General features: G+C 39.8%; 1 protein-coding gene and 1 long non-coding RNA gene across 5 annotated transcripts in view; one reads left to right on the top strand and one right to left on the bottom strand.

Annotated features, from left to right (window-relative positions):
* LOC100447686 (neuroblastoma breakpoint family member 12) overlaps window positions 1-22,711 on the bottom strand; it is a 2,265,351-nt gene that overhangs the window by 848,420 nt on the left and 1,394,220 nt on the right.
* The window catches only part of LOC112130780 (uncharacterized), a 114,093-nt gene that overhangs the window by 45,536 nt on the left and 45,846 nt on the right, over window positions 1-22,711 (top strand). For all 4 annotated transcript variants that reach the window (XR_010137898.1, XR_010137896.1, XR_010137899.1 and 1 more), the window contains 2 exons: window positions 317-419; window positions 4,654-4,976. This is a non-coding gene — a long non-coding RNA (uncharacterized LOC112130780). The remainder of the gene's footprint in view (window positions 1-316; window positions 420-4,653; window positions 4,977-22,711) is intronic.

Genomic DNA, 22,711 nt, shown 5'->3' with positions numbered 1-22,711 from the left:
TTTCTGTTGTTTAAGCCACCCAGTCAGTCTGTGGTACTTTGTTATGGCTGCCCTAGCAGATGAATTCAGAAGTCAAATGTATATGGCTTTGAAGCCACAGAGGAAGGTGAGATGATCTGGCCAGAGATCCAAGGTGAAAGGGGTGGAGAGCTATGGGGTAAATCACTTTACAGAGTGGGTATAGGAAGAAGGGCCTGTGAATAACACAGAGAAGAATCAAGATAGAGCAGAGTTAAAGATGACAAGGGAAGACAGAGTTCTTTGCTTCTTTTATTTTGGGTTCACATCTCTTAATTTTGTGTTCACTTTTGTCAAGGTCATCCTCAGCATTTATACTCTGTCTCCTTTTGTGCCCCCATGGACCAAGTTAAGAAGGTGTAGGCTTCAAATCTGAAGATTGGTCACCACAAAATTCAAAGGTAAGTGAAAGGGTTTATATTAGTGTCACTGAATCAAGGGCCAATCTCAAAATTTACTTGGGGAATTTTTCAAAGTGCACATTTATTTGACATACACTATGAAATTTTATTTTAGTATAGATTTGTGGCGGGATACTACCATATATTTTGAAAACAAACAAACAAGCAAACAAAAAAATGTTCCTCAAACCCACAGAATCCCCAGGTACTTTTGATGTACACATTGATGGAGACAAACTAATCCAGATGAAAAGACAAATGAATTCTTTTCTACATGCCTGGAAATAATGCCAGATGATTATAGATTTCAAACTTCATAGAAAATTGAAATTTCCCCCTTTTGTAGGGGGAATGTTTTGTTAATGTAGCATACACAGCCTATGTTTTCTATTCCTATTACTTTTAATAATAATTTTTTTCTTTTCTGTTTTTTCAGAGACAAGGTCTTTGTCTGTTGCTCAGGATGGAGTGTAGTGGTGCCATAGCTCACTGTAATCTTGAATTTCTGGGCTACTGGCATACACTACCATGCTTGGCTAATTGTTTCTTATTTTTTGTAGTGACAGGGTCTTACTATGTTGCCCAGGCTGGTCTTAAACTCCTGACCTCAGGTAATCCTCCCACCTTAGCCTCCCAAAATGCTAGGATTATAGGCATGAGCCACCATGCCGAGCCTACCTTTTTTTTTTTTTTTTTTTTTGGAGATAGAGGCTTGCTCTGCAGCCCAGGCTGGAGCGCAGTGGCTTCATCTCGGTTTACTGCAGCCTCCCGGGTTCAAGTGATTCTCCTGCCTCAACCCCCAGTTAACTGGGTCTACAGGCACCTACCACCACACTCAGCTAATTATTGTGGGGTTTTTTTTGTTTTTTTGTTTGTTTGTTTGTTTTTTGTTTTGAGACGGAGTCTCACTCTGTCGCCCAGGCTGGAGTGCAATGGCACAATCTCGGCTCACTGCTACCTCTGTTTCCCGGGCTCAAGCAATTCTCCTGCCTCAGCCTCCTGAGTAGCTGGGACCACAGGCGCCAGCCACCACATCTGACTAACTTTTGTATTTTGAGTAGAGATGGGGTTTCACTATGTTGGCCAGGCTGGTCTCGAACTCCTGACCTTGTGATACGACCGCCTCGGCTTCCCAAAGTGCTGGGATTACTGACATGAGCCACCGTGCCCGGCCCACCAGCCTACTTTTAATGGTAATTTTGAAAATGACAGTTGACCTGGTAGCCTTTGGGGATGTTTGTGTTCCTCCTCCCAGCAAATCGCCTTCTGTGGGCAACAGGCACTGCTCCTCTCTCATGTGTCAGAAAATCAGTCTGAAACTAGCTATCAAAGCGTACAATAGTCTGTCACGTTGACCATCACATTATTTGTTGTGACTTGGGAGAACTCCCTTGTTTTCTCAAATCTCTGTCTGCTGAGAATTAGGAACCATTTCTATATAATAAAAAACTATTGCTCACCAGAAAATATATTCTACTTTCCTGTGGAAGAAAACTTATGACATTGAACTTGATAAAAAGCCATTTTCACAAGCTCAAATAAAACCAGTCTTCTCCATCTCCCCTCCCACCTCTGTTGGCTCAAGTATGAGCAACTGAAGGATACCACGCTGCAAAGGAGATGTTGGGCTTTAGGCTGAAGCAAATCTGGGCTAACCAGAGTTAATCAAATTCTATATTTAAAAAAATGAATTGTACCACTCTAACTTAGATGTTTTGGAGAAACACTAACACATTTTTTTTTTACTGATTTCTTAAATTAAAAAAAAAAAACAAAAAACTACTGCTCCTTTCCTTTTGGGTGAGGAGGCAATAGGGTCTTGAGAATCACCAGGACAGCCAGACTCTGTTAGTTTACTTTCAGGTGAATACATTAGGTAGATAGGCAGACCTACTATACACTACGCCTAAAACATCACAGTGGAAAGCTGTGTGTGTGTTTGTTGGGGGTGGAGGTGCCTGGTCCTGAGATTTATCAAGCCTACCTTATGGGTACTGACTTGACCGGTTCATCTACTTTAGGGACGATGAGAATATACTCCCCTGCCCCAAATTATATTTTATCCAGGTGCCCTGGTGTCTGACATTCCATCTGTAATCTTTCTTTCCTGCTTTTAAAATGAACATTCTCTTGGTTTGTGCAAAACACTAAACTACTTTATGAAGATAGATACACTAATGTAGGAAGCTGCTTTGTTTTCCATTGGTTGAAAAGGACTAGTGGAGCTGCAGGAAGCTTGGAAGTTCATCAGTGGGAATGGAGGGAGGCAGCCAAGAAGGTGAGGGGAAGGGGAAGGGCCACAGACAGATTTTGTCTACTTGGGAATTTTGAATGGGATTGACCCTGTCAACTCAGTAATAGTTAAAAATGAAACAAAAAAAAAAACAAGGTTTTTGAGTGTTGTTTGAATCCAAGTGCACTATTTCAGTAGTGGAACTGGGCAAGACTTATAAAGCTGGCATAGGGAAGGGTGATTAGGATTGCAACCATAAGCATGAGGTGAAAATCATGACATTTATTTGGGCACAGAAGCCAGATCATTAATATTTGAGGAGCACCTTTCAAAACTCAAATTTAGAGGGCAGAAAACAGTGTTGGCTTTTTACACTATTTCTCTCTTTTTGAGGTAAGTCAGAGAGTTGAGTTATGAAGCATTAAAAGATCATTTTATTCCCATATTCAATTTTCTTCTTTTCACTTGGAGAAAACCTCTTAGGCCAAAGACCATTGGAAGTGGCCTCCATGTTTAATTCACTGGCCCCTAATTTCTGCTGGACCTTCATTTCAATCGACTGTGTTTCAGGAGGAAAGTGATTCTGGTGACCTCACTGTAGGGAGACAGGAGCCTCTGGCAAGTTACCAAACTGCCGGCCTATTCTACATGAGTGGAGCTCTTTGCTTTGGCAGAGGAAAGCAATGCTGTTGTAGGTCAACAGTCAATTGTGTCCCGGAAGTTGTTAAATGTGTGGGGCATTCTAACCACTGCTGCTGGTGGAGAGACCTGGCTGTTGCCTGCATCTCACCTTCAGAATATGGCCCTGATTAAGCTCTGCAGGTAGAGTCCTGGTTTCTGAGAAGGGTACAGGGCCTGAGGACATGCTGGTATTTCTTCCTCATGCTGCTGCTGAGGACACAGAGAAGGGTGTTCTGGACAAATTAGCCAGTTATTGGTTCCCCAGATAACTTTGGTTTTACACACCTGACTTGACTCTGTGAGTGAGTGGGAGGCTGTTTTCTCTGACTGTTTTTGCATCTTGGCTTTCATGTCACTACATGAACATTCAGCCCACAGATTTCTGTTATCTAATCAGGTGCATCAGTCCGTGGTGGAGATGAGAGGGGAGGAACACCCCTCTGACTCAGATTTTGCACAAACAAAATTCAATCTTGTTAGCAATGGCAGGAAGAGCACCCACAGCTGCTCAGATCAGATCTTTCCCTGACAATCTGCAGGGCAGTGAAAGTGCGTGAGGAGTTTTTATGGCAAGATAAGCAATACAAGGGCCCCAATTTGGTTACTAAATAAAATAAAATGTCAATATTTACACATGACCTTCAAGGCTCTTACACTCTTGCTTTCTTAATATTCAGTACAGACTGCATTTTCTTTAGTCTGTTACCAACAGCTTGGAAATTCAGTTAGAGGACATAACCCAAATGTTCTCCAAATGTTGCTTCCAAATGGTCATCTTGAAAAGTGCCATTTTAAGGCATGCAATCTTTCTGCACTGAGAGAGGGCTGTCGCTCTGCCTACCCAACTGCAGGGGAATTATCCAAAGATTAAAACCACTGATGATAAAGACAGTGCCACGCAGCATATTTTAATTTGTTGATAATGAAAGCACAAGAGGCCTTTTTACAGGCTTCTTGAAGCCTTACTATTGTGTATTGCACATACAACCCTGGCTTGTGCGCTGACACAAACAAATAAACGCGATCGTAATGGTTGAAATATAGTTAGAAACACAGTTGAGAACATCTGTATTGTAAGCAGAAATAAATTAGAAATACTGAAGTGTTTTGTAGCTGTGAAAATGAAGGAATAAAAAAAACTCACAGTACCTGGATTAAGCGGTTATAAATAATGTATAAAGCAAAAATCTCATTACCCCCTGTGTAAACTCCCCCAAATGAAATATATTTTATGAATGTAATAACACTGTAATAACCAAAGCATTTGTTTTTCCCCACAAACTTTCCATTTCATAACTGTGAGATTGTTTGGATTTACAGGTTCGGGCCACAACATCCGTGAGTTTAGTGGTTTTGGTCTCTTCCTTGTGACCTTCGGCTCTAGGATGCTGCACAGCTCCTCTCTGCACTATCTATCAGAATGTTGCTCTGCGTGCTTGAAAGTTTCCCCAAACAGAGGTACATAAAAACAAACAGAGGCGAAACACAAATCCCCTCAGCCCTGGAGGAAAAGGCCTTGAAGCTCTTCCAGTGCAGAGGCCACGCAGAGGACGTACTCCTACCTGTGCACATCAGCCATGCCTGGGGAGCCTCCTGGGGTCCAGGCTGCTGGCGATGGAATCCATCATGTTGCTGATGTCACTGTAAGTAGCAGCTGCCAGCTGAGCTACGGGGCAGTTTGAGGGGCCAGAAGTTTTCTCCTGGATGCCTTCTTCAGCGTAACCAGGAACCAGAGAAAATGCAATTCTTCATATGCCCATCTCACTCCTGCAGCCTGGGGTCCCTCTTCAGTTTCTTTCTTTTTTTTTTAAATCATAAGCACATAGGCTCTGGGACATCATGGAACCCAGCAGCATGCTGAAAGGTGAAGCACAAGTCTAAAGTCTTGTTGGTTACGAAATCCAGCTCTCCTGGATTAGGCAAGGGGAAAACCACATATTTAAGATATACTAGGGCAAGAAGTAAAGCGGAGAGAGCTGGCTCAATGAAATTTTGTGTATAATAGGAGCCATCCTATGTCTAATTGTCTCCTATCTCAGAGACCTCATGATTATTTCTGAGCTTTAACCAATGAATTAATGTAGGTTCTATCTGGCTCTTCTAACATCTTTGGAATGATTCCTCAGTGAACCACAGCTATCCATAGAGATAACAACCTGAATCCAAGCCCAGTGCCCAATCAGGTGCTACTCTTACTTGCATGACTTGGTTCTATTCTTGCCCAGTCCCACTGGGACAGCAATGGTAGCTAAGCAGCTAAGCAGAGTGACCTCATTAGATTCTCTTCTAGTATAAAATCATATGTTAACTCATTTTTGGACTCATAGTCAGAAACTTGTAATTTTTCCTCATTTTGGCATGCAGCTGTTGCACAGTGGGGGAAATATGACTGGATAATGAGTCAAAAAGACTTGCTCTTACATTCCATCTTTCCCTTCATTGCCTGGGTGTCTTTGGACCAGTCAATCTTTGAGCCTCAGTTATCTAGAAAATGGGGACACTACTACTTTATATTTTTTCTTTTAGTGGGACCTAGATAAGGTAATGTAAATAAAGGGGCTTTATTTATATATTGAATGGCATGATGTTATGATTACTAAAAGGAAATAGCTATTCTACTTACATTACAATGTGGTTTGAGAATCAAATTCAATGAAATATGTGAAGAGGATTTTGAAAAGTAGAAAGAGCTGAGCAATGCAAAATACATCACTGCACTTGAATGTAATGGCTGGTGTCATGTCAGCTGGATTAACTGTGGTCACCAGTTCTCATATACCCATTTGCTAGAGTAGCTCAGTCCTCTGGACTATGAAAAAGGGCACAGAAGCTACAGACACGAGATCTGGTACTATCTTTACCACTACCTTTTTATTGTGAGCACCTCAATCATTTTGAGATATTTGTCTCATTTCTTTTACTTTGAATATGCAAAAACAACAGTCACGTCCTAATATGGCTATTGGGAAAACATAACTGAAATGGATGCAGAAAATAGCCTTTAAGGACAAAGTTATGCGAAGGACATAAATCATGCATGAACTCTTTCAGCAATGAATAGGCACATCTCCACATACCCCAGGATCTTAAGCTGATAATGTAACAACAAGAACCTATTGAATCAGGACAAGGTGATGGTTCTGCTCCTGTGGCAATCTAGGTCTCAGAATCTGGTATGCAGGCAGGATGTAAAGAGCAGATTGCATTTTCAGGAGAAAGGTTAAGCTTGAATGTTTTGGATGGGAGGTGATTAGATGCATTTTTAAAAAGTCCTTGAATTTACCTGATGATTTTTGTGTCCTTGTGACGGTTGTAGCCCATTCCAGGATACGAATAAATTTAGCAACACAAAGAAGGTCATTTAAAAATCTTTCCCTCAGATGCTCCACTTCCTCTTCCTTCTAGCTTTCTCCTCTTCACTAATTTGGCAACCCGTGAGGCTGCCCTTTTGCTCACTGGCAGTTTAAGAATAGTGATAAGTGGTTTTTGAAAATGTTTTGAAACTTTTATAGGAGAGTGGTGGAAAGATGGAGGTTTCTAGAAAACCCTTAATAGAAGAGACCCATTTTATTTATTTATTTTTGGTTTTAAAACATTATTTTATTTTGAATGAATTTTAGACTTTAAGAAATTGCAAAAACACTAGAAAGTGTTCCTTTAATCCCTCACCCTGCTTCCACTTATGTTGAATCTCTCTCATCATTTTAATTATCAAGAATAGGAAATTGACATTGGTACAATATTATTAACTAAGCTACAAACTTCATCTGATATTTACCAGTTTTCCTGCAAATATCATTTTTCTCCCATCCAAGTACTAACCAGGCCTAACCCTGCTTAGCTTCTAAGATCAGACAAGATTGGGTGCGTTCAGGGTGGTATGGCCATAGACCCAAATATCATTTTTCTGTCTCAGGAGCCTATTCAGGACCCCACATTGTATTGAGTTGTATTTCTCCCTAGTTGACTCCAATCTGTGACAGTTCCCTAGTCTTTCCTTGTCCTTCATAACTTTGGCACTCTTTGAAGGATACTGATTATTACCAGTGGAAGGTATCCGAGTTACTGGTGGCAAATCCATACAGGTCTGCAGCAACCTCAGTTCTTGCCCCCTCAGAAGAAAGAATTTGACTGAGGGGCATAAGGCAGAAAAAGAGATCAAGGCAACTTTCAGAGTAGGAGTGGGAGTTTATTTAAAAAGACTTTAGAACAGGAAAGAAAGGAAAGTACGCTTGGAAGAGACCCAGGTGGGCATGTGAAGGTCAAGTGTAGTGTTTAACCTTGATCCTAAGACTTTATAGGCTGGCCTCTTTCCCATGATTCTTCCCTTAAAGTGGGCTGCCCTCATGCACAGAGCCCTCCTTACCCTTGGGAGATGAGCATGTGCACTGTGTTTAGGAAGTTGTATGCATGCCCACTGGAGGCTTTCTTCCCTTTTCTCATGGCGTGCCCCTGGGAGGTCATACTCTGCCATTTTATCTCCCAATGCACATGTCTAGGAAGTTGTGTTTCCCTGGCACCTACATTCAATTCACACTTTAGTGCAACAGGTGTGGACCATCACGAAATGGCCTCTCCCTGGTGCTGGCTGCCAATTTATCACTTTTAGAGAGGCAATGTGATAACTGCCAAACCATCACCTGACATTTTTAGTGGATGGGGGAAAAGCCCACTCCTGCCCTGCTTATGCCTGTCTACCTATAAATACAATGATTAGTAATTTGGTAGAATGTCCTTCACTTTAGGTTTGTCTAATGTTTTGTCATGATTAGAGTGAAGTTATGCCATTTTGGCAAGAATACCACAGAAATGATACTGTATCCCTTTTCAGCACAGCATGCCAAGGGATTCATGATGCTGATACATGCCTTATTAGTGGTGTTATTTACTTTGAGCACTCCATTAGGTTAGTGTCTGCTGTTTTCTCCATTATGAAAACACCTTTGCAAAAACTATAACAGTGAGAAAATTATGACAGTGAAAGGGATCTGATCTAACCAACCCCCATCTTGCTTTTAACTTCCAAAATGCCTTACTCATTTCTGGGCTTATGCCAAGTTAATTTTGGGAGAAATTTAGTTTATAGTTTAAAAGATTGTATCCCTTCCTCAAAACTAAACCACGTTTGTGTAAAGCTGATGAAAGACCACCAGGTTAGGAGGATGAGAGGAACCTGAATTCTGTTAACATGTAGATATAAATAATTACCAACCATTATTCCAGAGGTCACAAGATTTGCAACTTCCCGATTGTTCCTGCAGATAACATCACTATTGTAGAACCTAAGATTGGCCTTTTGAGATGTCTTTTCAGATTTTTGCGTTTCTGAAAATGGATAGGTCCACCCAGACCCACAAACTGGTCCTGTGGCTCCACCCAGAAGTGGACTTAGCAGCTCATGAAGACCATTTTCCACACCCCTACGATTGCACCCCCAACCAATCAGCAGCACCCATTCCCTAGCCACCCCCCTCTCCTAAACTATCTTTAAAAAACCATAGTCTCCAAATTTTCAGGGTGGTTGATTTGCGTAATAATAAAACTCTAGTCTCCTGTTTAGCCAGTTCTATATGTGTAAAACTTTCTCTATTGCAATTCCCCTGTCTTGATAAATTGGCTCTCTCTGGGGAGCAGGCAGGAAGAACCCACTGGGTGGTTACAACTATACAGTTATTGTATTTCTCTTTGTAGCTGATAAGTGTTTTGAGGTAGATACTTTGAGTTTATTCAAATCCTGTTTATTGTTCTTGATTTTTTTTTTTCCATAAAGGATCAGATACCTGTGTGTTTTCTTATGTCTGATTTCTTACCAAGGAATCACATAACTCAAAATCACATCTTTTGGGTTTGGGTTTTGTTGTTGTTTTTTTTCCGTTACTTAATATCCCCATATCCACTCTAGAGACTTTCCTCACTCTTTTATACGTTTGTATAGTACTCCATGTTATTGTTCCAGCTTATTCAAGCACTCTTCCGTGTATGGGCATTTAAGTTGTTTCCAGTGTTTGGCAAATATAAACAATAATTGCAAGTTTATGCATATGCATTTTTGTATTGTCAGAGATACATACCCTAGAAATGGGATTGCTAGGTGAAAAGGGAAATGCATGTGCACTTTGGTTAGATATTGCCTAATATCCCTCCAAAAGTGTTGTACCAATTTGCATTTCTAACAGGGAAAGTGCCCATTTCCCCATAGCTTCAACAACAAGCCTTACCAACAGAATGTATTCTCATATTTGTTTTATTTTTGCCAATTCAATAAATGAGAAGGGGATTTCCTTAATTATCAGTGAGTTTAAGCATTTTCTGCATGTTTAAAAGCCATTTTGAATCTTTTTCTTTTTTTTTTCAAATGAATTATTTATTTATGCCTTTTCCTTATTTTCATCTCAGGATTCTGTCCTTCAATTTTTAAGATTTTTTAATGTATAAGGAATATTAGCCCTTTTTCTCTAGTGTATGCTACAAATATTTTCTCTCAATATTTTAGTTGTTCTTTGATTTTGTTTATGGTGGTTTTTGTCACACAAAAAAATGCAGTCAAATTTATTAATCTTTTAAAAAATTGCCCCTGGATTTTAAATCATAGTTAGAAAGCCTTTTCCTTACCAGGGCTAAATAATAATGTAGCCATTTATTTTCTATACTATGTGGTTTTAGTTTTTGTATTTACATCGCTAATCCACTTGAAGTTTATTCTGCTATATGGTATGTTTTACCCTAGTGATTTGAGATACCACTTTTGTCATATACTAAATTTCCATATGTATTTTGGTCTAATTCTGGACTATTCTCTTCCACTGGCTTCTCTATTTCTCTATTTATGCTCCAGTACTACTCTGTTTTAATTATCCAGGCTTTATCAAATGTTTTAATTTCTGGTAAGCCTAATCACCACAGCTTTTCTTTTTCAGTGTTTTTCTACCTCATTCCTACCCATCTTTTTTTTTATATGAACTTTAGTATCAAAATCTCTAACTCCAGAAAATAGCCTGTTCATATTTTGATGGAACTGTATTACATTTATAAATTAACTTAGGGGGAAGTGGTATTTTCATAATGCTATAATTGTATCCAAGAACCTGGGAATGTGTTTCCTTTTATTCAAGTTTTTATTACTGTCTGTTAGGAGTGTTTTGACATTTTCCATGTATAGATTTTCATACCTCAAGTTAAATTTATTCATAAATACTTTTTATATTTTGATGCTATTTAAATGGTGTTTTCTCTACCATTATGTCCCCTGTTTGTTTATATGCAGGCTATTGATTTTTATGTTAATTTTACATCCGTCTTCTTCAGTAAATTATTTTATTGTTTGAGTTAGTTTTATTATTGATTCTCTGGGATTTTCCACATATATTATTATATCATCTGCAAATATAGTTTTACCACTCATTTAGTCACTCTTGTGCCTTTCACTGATTTCTCTTACCTAATTGCACTGGCTAATATCTCTAACAGTAGCAGAGATAGTAGATATTTATGTCTTGCTTCTGATGTTAGTAGAAACGTCCCTATTGCTTTTCCATTAAATAAGATAATGACTTTAGGACTACGAACCCCCAAAATTTGAGACAAGTCTCAGTTAATTTAGAAAGTTTATTTTGCCAAGATTGAGGATGTGCACCTGTGACACAGCCTCAGGAAGTCCTGATGACATGTACCCAAGGTAGTTGGGGCACAGTTTGGTTTTATACATTTTAGGGAGACATGTGACATCAATCAATCAATATACGTAAGAAGTACATTGGTTCTGTCCAGTGAAGGGGTGGCCTGCCCCTCCACACCTGTGGGTGTTTCTCGTCAGGTGGGATGAGAAACTGAGAAAAGAAAGAGACACAGAGACAAAGTATAGAGAAAGAAAAGTGGGCCCAGGGGAGTGGCGCTCAGTTTACGGAGGCACTCAGCTTACAGCTTACGGAGGACTGGCAGGCACTGGTCTCTGAGTTCCCTCAGTATTTATTGATCATTATCTCTACCATCTCAGAGAAGGGGATGTGGCAGGACAATAGGGCAATAGTGGGGAGAAGGTTAGCAGGAAACATGTGAACAAAGATCTCTGTGTCATAAATAAGTTTAAGGAAAGGTGCTGTGCCTTGATGTGCACAGATACAAACACCTTGGTGCATTAAAGAGCAATATTGCTACTAGCATGTCTCACTTCCAGCCCTAAGGCGGTTTTCTCCTATCTCAGTAAATAGAATATACAATCGGGTTTTACACCGAGACATTCCATTGCCCAGGGACGAGCAGGAGACAGATGCCTTCCTCTTATCTCAACTGCAAAGAGGCCTTCCTCTTTCATTAATCCTCCTCAGCACAGACCCTTCATGGGTGTAGGGCTGGGGGACGGTCAGGTCTTTCCCTTCCCACGAGGCCATATCTCAGTCTATCACATGGGGAGAAACCTTGGACAATACCTGGCTTTCCTAGGCAGAGGTCGCTGCAGCCTTCTGCAGTGTATTGTGTCCCTGGGTACTTGAGATTAGAGAATAGTGATGACTTTTAACAAGCATACTGCCTTCAAGCAGTTTTTTAACAAAGCACATCCTGCATAGCCCTAAATCCATTAAACCTTGAGTCAACACAGCACATGTCTCTGTGAGCACAGGGTTGGGGCCAGGGTTACAGATGAACAGCATCTCAAGGCAGAAGAATTTTTCTTAGTACAGAACAAAATGGAGTCTCTTATGTCTACTTCTTTCTACGTAGACACTGTGGGGAAAAGCAAGAGAGATCAGATTGTTAATATGTCTGTATAGAAAGAAGTAGACATAAGAGACTCCATTTTGTTCTGTATTAAGAAAAATTCTTCCGCCTTGAGATGCTGTTAATCTGTGACCTTACCCCCAACCCCGTGCTCTCTAAAACATGTGCTGTGTCAAACTCAAGGTTAAATGGATTAAGGGTTGTGCAAGATGTGCTTTGTTAAACAAATGCTTGAAGGCAGCATGCTCCTTAAGAGTCATCACCACTCCCTAATCTCAAGTACCCAGGGACACAAAAACTGCGGAAGGCCACAGGGACCTCTGCCTAGGAAAGCCAGGTATTGTCCAAGGTTTCTCCCCATGTGATAGTCTGAAATATGGCCTCGTGGGAAGGGAAAGACCTGACCGTCCCCCAGCCCGACACCCGTAAAGGGTCTGTGCTGAGGAGGATTAGTATAAGAGGAAGGCATACCTCTTGCAGTTGAGACAAGACAAAGGCATCTGTCTCCTGCCTGTCCCTGGGCAATGGAATGTCTCGGTATAAAACCCGATTGTACGTTCCATCTACTGAGATAGGGAAAAACTGCCTTAGGGCTGGAGGTGAGACATGTGGGCGGCAGTACTGCTTAACAAAGCATTGAAATGTTTATGTCTATGCATTTCTAAAGCACAGCACTTGATTCTTTACCTTGTCTATGATGCAAAGGCCTTTGTTCACGTGTTTGTCTGCTGACCCTCTCCCCACTATTGTCTTGTGACCATGACACATCCCCCTCTCTAAAAAACACCGATAAGTAATCAATAAATACTAAGGGAACTCAGAAGCCAGTGGGATCCTCCATCTGCTGAACGCTGGTCCCCTGGGTCCCCTTATTTCTTTCTCTTCACTTTGTGTCTTTTCCTTTTCCAAGTCTCTCGTTCCACCCAACGAGAAACACCCACAGCTGTGAAGGGGCGACCCACCCCCTTCAGACACAGTAACAGTCTGATCTCTCTTTCTTTTCTCCACACAGGGCTCATTGTAGGCCTGAGAGAGAGAGAGAGAGAGAGAGAGAAAAGGATAATTAAAGACAGTCTCATGAGATCTGCTGGAGGTTCAGGGAGGTCCCAGACCACCCTGGGCTTTCCCTGTAGGCCAATCCTTTATGTTCCAGTTATTGAATGCCCATTCTACTGTAGGAACAGATCATAGATATTAGAGTTCAGAAAATAAAGTTTCCCTGTTATTTATTCTGGAATTTGTCTTATCCTTTTAATATTCTACAAGTCTCCCACCAGTCTACTAAAGAATATCACTTCCCTAAGGAACAGAATGGTCTGCTTCTGATACTGAAAGTAAGATGTTTGTTTTTGAAGCAACATAGATTCAAATAGGGATAACAACTCTTTGTGGAAAATCAAAGCATCTTTATATTTACTTGAGTAAACAGAAAAAATATCTCAATTGAAATGATTTCCCGCCTGCCAAACAAAACAGTTTTCTTTTGTAAGTCCTATTCCATATACAAGGGTGGTCAAAGCACAAGGCTGCACAAAGGGAATCGTAATGAATTCAGCTAGTGCAAGCCACTGTGCCTGCCGACAGCTCACTTGCTCCATCCTGCAACCTGGACTGACAGGCTCAGCTGCTTACTAAGTGTCAGTTCTCTTCTCAAAGAGCCATGTTTTTCCTGGGAGTTAATTTGTGGGTGTTTCATGTTGGTTGAATTGGGCCTAAAGTCAAAGCAAAACTTTGGAGAAGCTGTGATGCATCCCAGGTTAAACCAGAACTATTTATTGCAGCTTCCCTTTTTGGCCACGTAGTTCTTGTCCTACAGAGTGGCTGGGATTTTCCACTTAAAGTGTCTGCTTGTATCTTGGGAGGTGGGTCGTGAGGACCTCTAGCCTTCTTTTTTTCCTGTGGCTCTCTTTGGAGGTCTGGCCAAACTGACCCACCAATGCTCCACAGGACCAGCCACAGGCAGAACGCTGCAGGACATGAAGTTTGCCTTTTACAGCCCCATACCTGTACTATTTTCACCTTTCTCAATCCCTAGGACTTCCCAGACCTACCCAGGGGCCTGGCTCCTTCGCTATGACACTAAACCTAGGCCCGCCTTGATTTTAAAAAATATAGCAACAATCACCACCACAATTACCATTTATTGGCCCTTCATTATGTGCCTGACATTATGTCGCACATTGTATTCATATTTTTCTCCATCACTGTGTGAGCTCAACAGCTATAAGAAGTGGCTATACATGCAGTGAATACCTTTGGTGCCCTCTCTGTCTCCTTGCCTACTCCAGGAGGTCTCATGCAGGCCAGTTGGCATGATAGCTGTGTCCCTTTGCCTGAGGGAGTGCCCTCGCCTCCTGAGAAGATGGTAAATTGAGGGCTAAGCTAGAGGTGCTCAGTCCAGGAGTGATCCTCAAGGCAGCCACTTTATTGGTTTGTCTCCTGTCCCTCCTGTCTCACTTACCATTCCCTCTCATTGCTCTCTGGGATTTCTGCCCAAACTTGTTCTCAATCCTTGTGTCATGATTTGTCCTTGAAGGAATCTCCACCAAGATACTGCACGATTGTCCTCCCAGAACAGGAGAGAAAGAGAGCTTTGGGAGGTTGACATGCATGAGGACGTGTAGCTGGTGAGTGGCCAGCAGGGCTTGAATCAGCACCATCACTTACGTTTCCATCAGAATCAGTGTGGGCATATTTTTCTAGTTAGTTAATCAAATTAATTAATGTGTAGCTTTTTTGAAAATGATTTAAGCCTTTAGAACATATCCTAATACTTCCTTCTTCTATCAAATCTATTTGTCCTGTGTCTCATTCCATTGAGACTCAGGATTTAACCAGCAATATAATTAGATACAAATATAACAAAATTAATCAATATTGCAATGCTATAGCTGAAAGTGACAAAAGGTAGTATGTCTCTAGAGCTATTCATACCTTACACTAGACTTTTCCAATTGCAGTGCCTTAATTTAAAGGAAGAACTCTGTTAGTAGAATTTCAGGCATCTAAGTAGTCAAGGAAACCCCCTCTCCATGCTGTCCAATGGACTTTTCCTGAGCCCCTTACACATCTTTCCATTTGCTAACTCTACCTGCTGACACTGATGCTTTATCTAATCATCAATGGGATTCCTCTTGAATTGGAAGGCAAAGTTCAACTCTGAATGTGTGCTGGCCTGGCTCCTTCGCAGTGACAAAAACATGCAACTGTCTCTTCTTTACCTCTCTGGCTCATCAGGGGACATGGAGGAACTGTTTACGTGCCTTGGTTTCCCAGCCTGTGAAAGGAAGATAACACTTGCTCCAACATGCTTTTCAGCAGGTGATGTGGAGATAAATGTGATAAGGCCTATAAAGTCCTCCAAATTCTCGGGATGATATGTGCTATGTAAATGGAACACAGCCCTGTTATGATTAAAGTTTAATGCAGCAGCTCTCAGGCCTATACAGGGAATGCAGTCTGGCTGGAAGGTAGGATTGCTGAGTTGTCCCCTCTAATCATTGTCCCCGTGGATTCACCATCCAGCAGCCTCATCTTAGAAATGCCCATCCTTTCCGTTCATTCAATTTGGTTTTTATTTTCAAGAGACCAGTTACACAGTTACGTTTTTCTCTTTATATTCTTCAGCTATAGGGGTCAGGTTTTAGAAAACACATATGTACAAACATACGTTGCCACCTAATTGATGACCCAACTCCTGGAGGGCCTAAGGACTAGATCAGCAACTAGACATTTAGATATAAATTCTGTGCTGAAAACAATATTCTTGATCCTCTGCATGTTTGTGTGTGGCCTGACACAATCATGCATTGGCCATTTTCTTTTCTTTTTTTTTTTTGAGACAGAGTCTCTCACTGTTGCCCGGGTTGGAGTGCAATGTCACAATCTTGGCTCACTGCAACCTCCGCCTCCCGGGTTCAGGTGATTTTCCTCCCTCAGCCTCTCGAGTAGCTGGGATTACAGGCACCCGCCACCACGCCTGGCTAATTTATCGTATTTTTAGTGGAGACGGGGTTTCACTATGTTGGCCAGGCTGGTCTCGAGCTCCTGACCTCGTGATCTGCCTGCCTCGGCCTCCCAAAGTGCTGGGATTACAGGCGTGAGCCACCGCATCTGGCCCAAGCATCACCCATTTTCTTTTCTTTTCTTTTTTTTTTGAGACGGAGTCTCGCTCTGTCGCCCAGTGCAGTGGCGCAATCTCGGCTCACTGCAAGCTCCGCCTCCCGGGTTCACGCCATTCTCCTGCTTCAGCCTCCTCAGTAGCTGGGACTACGGGCGCCGGCCACCACGCCCAGCTAATTTTTTGTATTTTTAGTGGAGACGGGGTTTCACCATGTTAGCCAGGATGGTCTCCATCTCCTGACCTTGTGATCTGCCAGCTTCGACCTCCCAAAGTGCTGGGATTACAGGCGTGAGCCACCGCGCCCGGCCACGTCACCCATTTTCAAAACAACAAGCTATACAATTTTCCTTTTTGTGACAGAATTGGAACTACTGGATTTCTCAGTAAAAGCAAAACAAAACAACCATAGAAAAATACCACCGTCTCCTTCTCAAATTAATTCTCTCAGTTTATGCTCCTAACTCCATAAAAATGTGGTTTAGCTTTCGAGGTTTTTATTAATATTTATAATGCCCTTTTGGTGCTCTTGAATCACACAGAAATAGAGCCCTGGTATAAATACCTATCTTCTAGGTGGATTGTGGTATACCTAAACTCAGCCATAAACTTTGAAGTTTTTATGTATGTGTATATTTGACTTTGCTTTGTTTCTCTTATTTCTTGATATAAAAGTTTATATTTTAAATACCTTTTAAAATGCAAATTTTAACAGCTTATATTTTATTTTCAAAAGTAATGCATGCTTATAAAAATATACTGATATGGATATAGAAACAAAGGGGAAAAAAAACCTCTTCTTCCAGACACATTTCTAAAATCCTGTTGCCAAGAAGTAAATCATGCACTTTAAGTCCTTTTAAATTAATGCTTTGTTAGTTTGAGGGATTGAAATTGTCTTAAGAAGCTACTAACTCATCATATTTCTTTATTTCTAAATATCAAAGTAACAAAAACTGTGAAAGATTTCAAAAATACAGAAAACTATACGAAATTATAATCACCCACAAGTCTACTGCCAAAAGGTAATCAAGTTTTAACATTTTAGTGTACTTCTTTCAAAATTTTTCTCTGCCAATATGATAGAGATGGTACAATGGTCCCTTCAGTCGCTCCTTATTATATTGTAACAATTGTCTAATGTTAAAAGACATTTTGTCACTGGACGCAATGGTTCATGCCTGTAATCCCAGCACTTTGGGAGGCCAAGGCAGGAGGATCACTTGAGGTGAGGTGTTTGAGACCAACCTGGCAAACATGGCGAAACCTCGTATCTATTAAAAATACAAAAATTAGTTGCGCATGGTGGCACGCACCTGTAATCCCAGCTTCTTGGGAGCCTGAGGCAAAAAATAAACATTCTTTCAAAAAAACATAATTTTGAATGGCTGTAAAATATTCCTTTACAAATGCTTCATATTAAACTTTTTCCAGATAATGAGAGGGAATATTCAGTCCTCTCACCTCATGTTTTCCTTGTGAGGGAGGGGCTCTTCTTCAATGACCAGGAAGGAGACAAGTAAATGGAACTCTCATTTGTCACCTCTCTCAATGGGTGACAAATTGAGAGGAGTCCCTCCTTCTTTAGAAAGGCAGAGTGACTCTTCTGGCTGCTGAGATGGAAGAGGTGTCAGTTCAGTCACTCTCCACAGCAATCCTGCGACGCCCTGAGGCTTTGTGTTTCATCTCCTTGGAATGGCTGGTTGGGCCCCACCATGTGGTCAGCTTCTCTGTCTGACAAGACTCACTTATTCTGGCATGTTCTTGCTCCTGCAGAGGGCAGACATGCAGTTGGGGATGGAAGTGTTTAATTCTGAAGGAAAAGTGGTAGGCTTGTAGCCACAGGTTGAGCTGCTTCTCTAATGCAGTTTAGTCAACCTTTAGGATTTTTTTTTTGAGACCGAGTCTTACTCTTATTGCCCAGGCTGGAGTGCAATGGTGCGATCTCGGCTCACCACAACCTCCAACTCCCGGGCTCAATCCATTCTCCTGCCTCAGCCTCTGGAGCAGCTGGGATTACAGGCATGCGCCACCACGCCCGGCTAATTTTGTATTTTTAGTAGAGACAGGGTTTCTCCATGTTGGTCAGGCTGGTCTCGAACTTTGGACCTCAGGGGATCCACTTGCCTCGGCCTCCCAAAGTGCTAGGATTGCAGGCGTGAGCCACCGCGCCCGGCCAACCTTTAGGATTATAGATAGATGTTCTTCAGCTGGATTCCTGCATTTGTCTCTCAACTTGCTCCTAATTTAGATGAGGGGAGATAGTGAGTCAAGAGAAAAAAATGTAATGATTAATAGTTATAGCCCTATACCTCAACTAATGTTACTATTGCTAACATTTATTTAGTATTTATTCTGGGTCAAGCTGCATTTTCTCATATAATTCCCCCAACAACCCTGTGAGGTCATGGTATTATTGTTATCATTTTACAGATGATGGAACTGAGGCATGATGAAAGCCCCTTGCAAGTAAGGGAGCTGGGATTTGCTCCCATGCTCCTAGCCACTTCAGTCTATTGCCCTTCATCTATTCTACATCATAAATAACACACGAACTTTTTTGCACATCAGTTGTGGCTTGACTTGTAAATTCTACCTGATGCTGTTTTCTATAGTTGAATATGTCTGTTGTTTTTTAAATAATATTTTATTGTAGTTATTGAATATCATTTACAATGACTTTTGGGATATACAGATTTTTATTTTTATGCAGTTAAATCTATTCTTATTTTCCTTCATGACTTATTCCATCTTGATTTTGTGTTTAGGAAGTCTTTCCAACGCAATAAATAGATTTTCACCTATATTTTCCTTTAGATTCTATGGTTTTATTTTAAAAGTATAGCTTTTGCCATCCAGAAATTATTTGATATAAGAGAACCGTTCTAAGTTTTTGTTTTGTTTTGAAGAAAAAATAAACAAACAGTTGACTCAACACCATCCTTTCTCCACTGGTTTCCAAACCTGTTTCTGGTTTCTGTTTTTCTCCATTGCACTACCTACTAATTTTTCTGTAATTTCACTCTGTTTTTATTTGTTTGTTGAAGTTTTTACTGTAGCTTTATGGCATATTTTAATATTTAGAAGGATGAGTCCCACCTTGGTACTGTTTTTTTAAGAAACTTGTTATTATCATGTGATATTCTTCCACATACATTTAAAAATTATTTTATCAAGTCTGTGTCCTAAAATCTTAGTGGGAATATAGTTAGAATCTAGTTTCATCTGCAACTCAGTTTGGAAGTATTTAATATCTTTACAGAATTCCTTTTTTCCATCTAGGAACCTGTAATTTATTTCTTCTTAAATATTTTCTCTTGCATGTCTCAGATACTGAATTTGTCCTCATGAATGTGGCATTCTTTCTTGTTCAGGTTATTTCTATTATTTTATATATTTGGAAACTATTGGGAATAGATTCTTATATAAATAGTTATTATGATTTCACATTGTTTAAAACAACTGGTTATTGTTGGCATATGGACAATGTGGACAATTTTTAAGAAGTATTTTTATTTAGTTTGTAGTTTCTTTATTGACCTCATTAATTTTAAAGTTTTTCCTTTGATCCTCCTGAGTTGTCTGTGCATAAATATATCATTTAGAATAATGATTTTCATTACTTACAATTTTTACATATGTTTCATTTTTATTTTATTGACTGGAACTCCCAGAATAATGTTAAATAATAATTATAATGGATATCCTTATTTTGTTTAAATTTTAATGGAAATGCCTACAGGGTTTCACTGTAAAACATGACAGTTCTTGTTGCTTTAGAATAGATATTTAAATAAATAATATTTCTATTTGTAAAAAATGTTTTCTCTTTAATAACCAGCACTAGATGTTGAATTTTATTATATTATTTTTCTTTGTCTTATTATATTTTCAAACATTAAACCATCCTTGCATTTTTAGAATAATATTTAATGATGTGTCGGGAGACAATTCTCCATGGGTCTCTCACATTTCTGTACTCCTTGTGAGCACAGGCACTGACTGCTCTTTGTTTGGGAGTATATTTTCAAGGATAGAGACTTTTCCTCCATAACGAAGGGTAGATTTGCTTACAGACTTAAAAATATAGTGTCTCTCCCTGGTGCAACAAACAAACATTCTTACTGATCCAGTGTCATAAAGTCTCCCTCTGGAGCATGGGCAGCGGGCACATGTTTATTGCCCATTTTAAAAGATCTGAGTTTCCTGAACTCAGGCTTCCTCTCCTGTAATGCAATCCACTGAATGTGCAGGTGTCCACCGGGGCCCATATCACATGGCCCGCCTGAGAACGGGTGGGTGAGGGGTCAGGAGCAGTGATGAACATACTGATGCTCATGCTGTTCTCTGTGTATGCCAAGAGCAACAAAATCCTTTGTCTCTGACCCTAAAGTCTCATTTCTTCTGCCACATGAAACTGGCAGGCTAACTTGTTAACTTGCAAGTAGGGTAAGATGTCAGACCCTTTACAGTTGTTTGTTTTTTGGAGACAGGGTCTCATTCTATTGCCCAGACTAGAGTGCAGTGGCATGGTCATGGCTCACTGCAGTCTCAAACTCCTGGGCTTAAGTGATCCGCCTGCCTCAGCCTCCAGAGTAGCTGGGACTACAGGCATACACCACCATGCCTGGCTCATTAAAAAAAAAATTATTTTTGTAGAGATAGGGTCTTGCTACGTTGACCAGGTTGGTTTTGAACTCCTGGCCTCAAGTGATCCTCCTACTTCTGCCTGCCAAAATGCTGGGATTATGGGCGTGAGCCACCATATCCAGCCAGTTCTTATTAAGTAACACATTCAGTTTTCTAGAAATTTACTTATGAATTTACATCAACCTTCATAAGTAGTATTGGTTTGTAATTTTTTTCTTCCACACTAACTTCATTAGGTTATTATGGTTATGCTAATGCTACAAGGAATTTGTAAGTTTTCCATCTCTTCCTGTACTGAAACAGTATATACGTTGTGCAAACTATTCCTTTAAAATTTGCAAAGACGACTTAGACTGAGCGTGGTGGCTCACACTTGTAATCCCAGCACTTTGGGAGGTGGAGGTGGGAGGATCACTTGAGGGCTGATGGCTTGAGTCCAGGAGTTCAAGACCAGCCTGGGCTACACGGTGAAACCCTGTGTCTACTAAAAATACAAAAATTAGCTGAGCATGCTGGTGTGTGCCTGTAATCCCAGCTACCCAGGAGACTGATGCAGGAGAATCACTTGAACCCGGGAGACAGAGGTTGCAGTGAGCCAAGATCATGCCACTGTACTCCAGCCTGCATAACAAAGTGAGACCCTGTTTAAAAAAAAAAAAAAATTGCAAAGACTAGTAAAATGGTTTTCACTTAGAAACTTTATTGGAATTATTTTTTCAACTTTTTTTCTATTGACAAAAGCCTATCCAGATTTACTGCTTATCAAGTTAATCTTAGCTGTTTATATTTTCTCAGAACATAAGTGAATTAAAAAAATTTAACTGCATATAAAATTGTCTTATCATTTTAAGAGTCTCTCATATCTATAGTTATAACTCATTTCTCATTTATTTGTTGTTGTGAACTCTCTCTCTCTTTCTGTGTCTCTCTCTCTCTTTTTTCTGGAGTTTCCAGAATATTATAATTTTTAGTGTTTGCTTTGATTAATCTTTGCTTTTATTTTTGCTGTTTTTTTTTTGCCTTCAAAAGCTAACTTCATCTTTTAACTTCTTAAATTTAATTCAGCTTAATTGTTTTATGTTACTCATGCTCTAATAAAGCAAGCACATAAATCTGCTTTTCCTACTGAATAGTTTTAGTTCTATCTTGTAAGATTTGATATGTAATCTTCTAATCATTATTATTTTTTGAATAATCTGTAATCATAATTGTTCTTTTCTTTAGTCCAATAGTTATTTATGTGTATGTTTTCTAATTTACAAATAAACACTTTCCTATTTTAAATTCTTGTTACTATTTTCTAGTTTATTTTAGAACAAACATTTAGAATGTGGGCTGTGTACTTTTCCTTTATGGGATTTTATAAAAATTATAATTTTGTTCTATTACACCATTAACTTCCAAAAATATTCCAGAGATGTTTGAAAAGTATATGTACTCATGTAAGTGTAAAAATTAAATTACAACAATTAGACTAACTAAAAATCATTAGCAAAATCCATTTTATTTTAGGCCTACTTGATTTATCAAGGAATGAAAACACCGTTTGAAGACTCCAATTGTGTATATACCTATTTCTGCCAGTACATTGAAGAGCTGTGTACTTTAATACTAGTTTCTAAGTACATAATGATTTCTACCTCTTATACTTTTATTGTGAAGTCTAACTTTTTTGGCATTCTAAATTTACATTCTTTGTTTTATGTAGTGAATTTTGCCTACACTTTGCCTTTTTATTTACCTAAGCCTTTTTATTATATTTTTATTTACATAAAACTGTTAGATCTTTGCTAATCTTTTTACTTTTAATTTATACATATATTTTTTAATCCAGTATATAGCTGGAGTTTTTCTAACCTAGTTTAAGAACCTTGATCTTTTAATAAATAACTT

Source organism: Pongo abelii, chromosome 1, assembly GCF_028885655.2.
Source record: "Pongo abelii isolate AG06213 chromosome 1, NHGRI_mPonAbe1-v2.0_pri, whole genome shotgun sequence".
Classification (NCBI taxonomy): Eukaryota; Metazoa; Chordata; class Mammalia; order Primates; family Hominidae; genus Pongo; species Pongo abelii.
The sequence above is the reverse complement of the archived record's forward strand: the minus strand, read 5'-3'. Positions and strand labels throughout refer to the sequence as shown.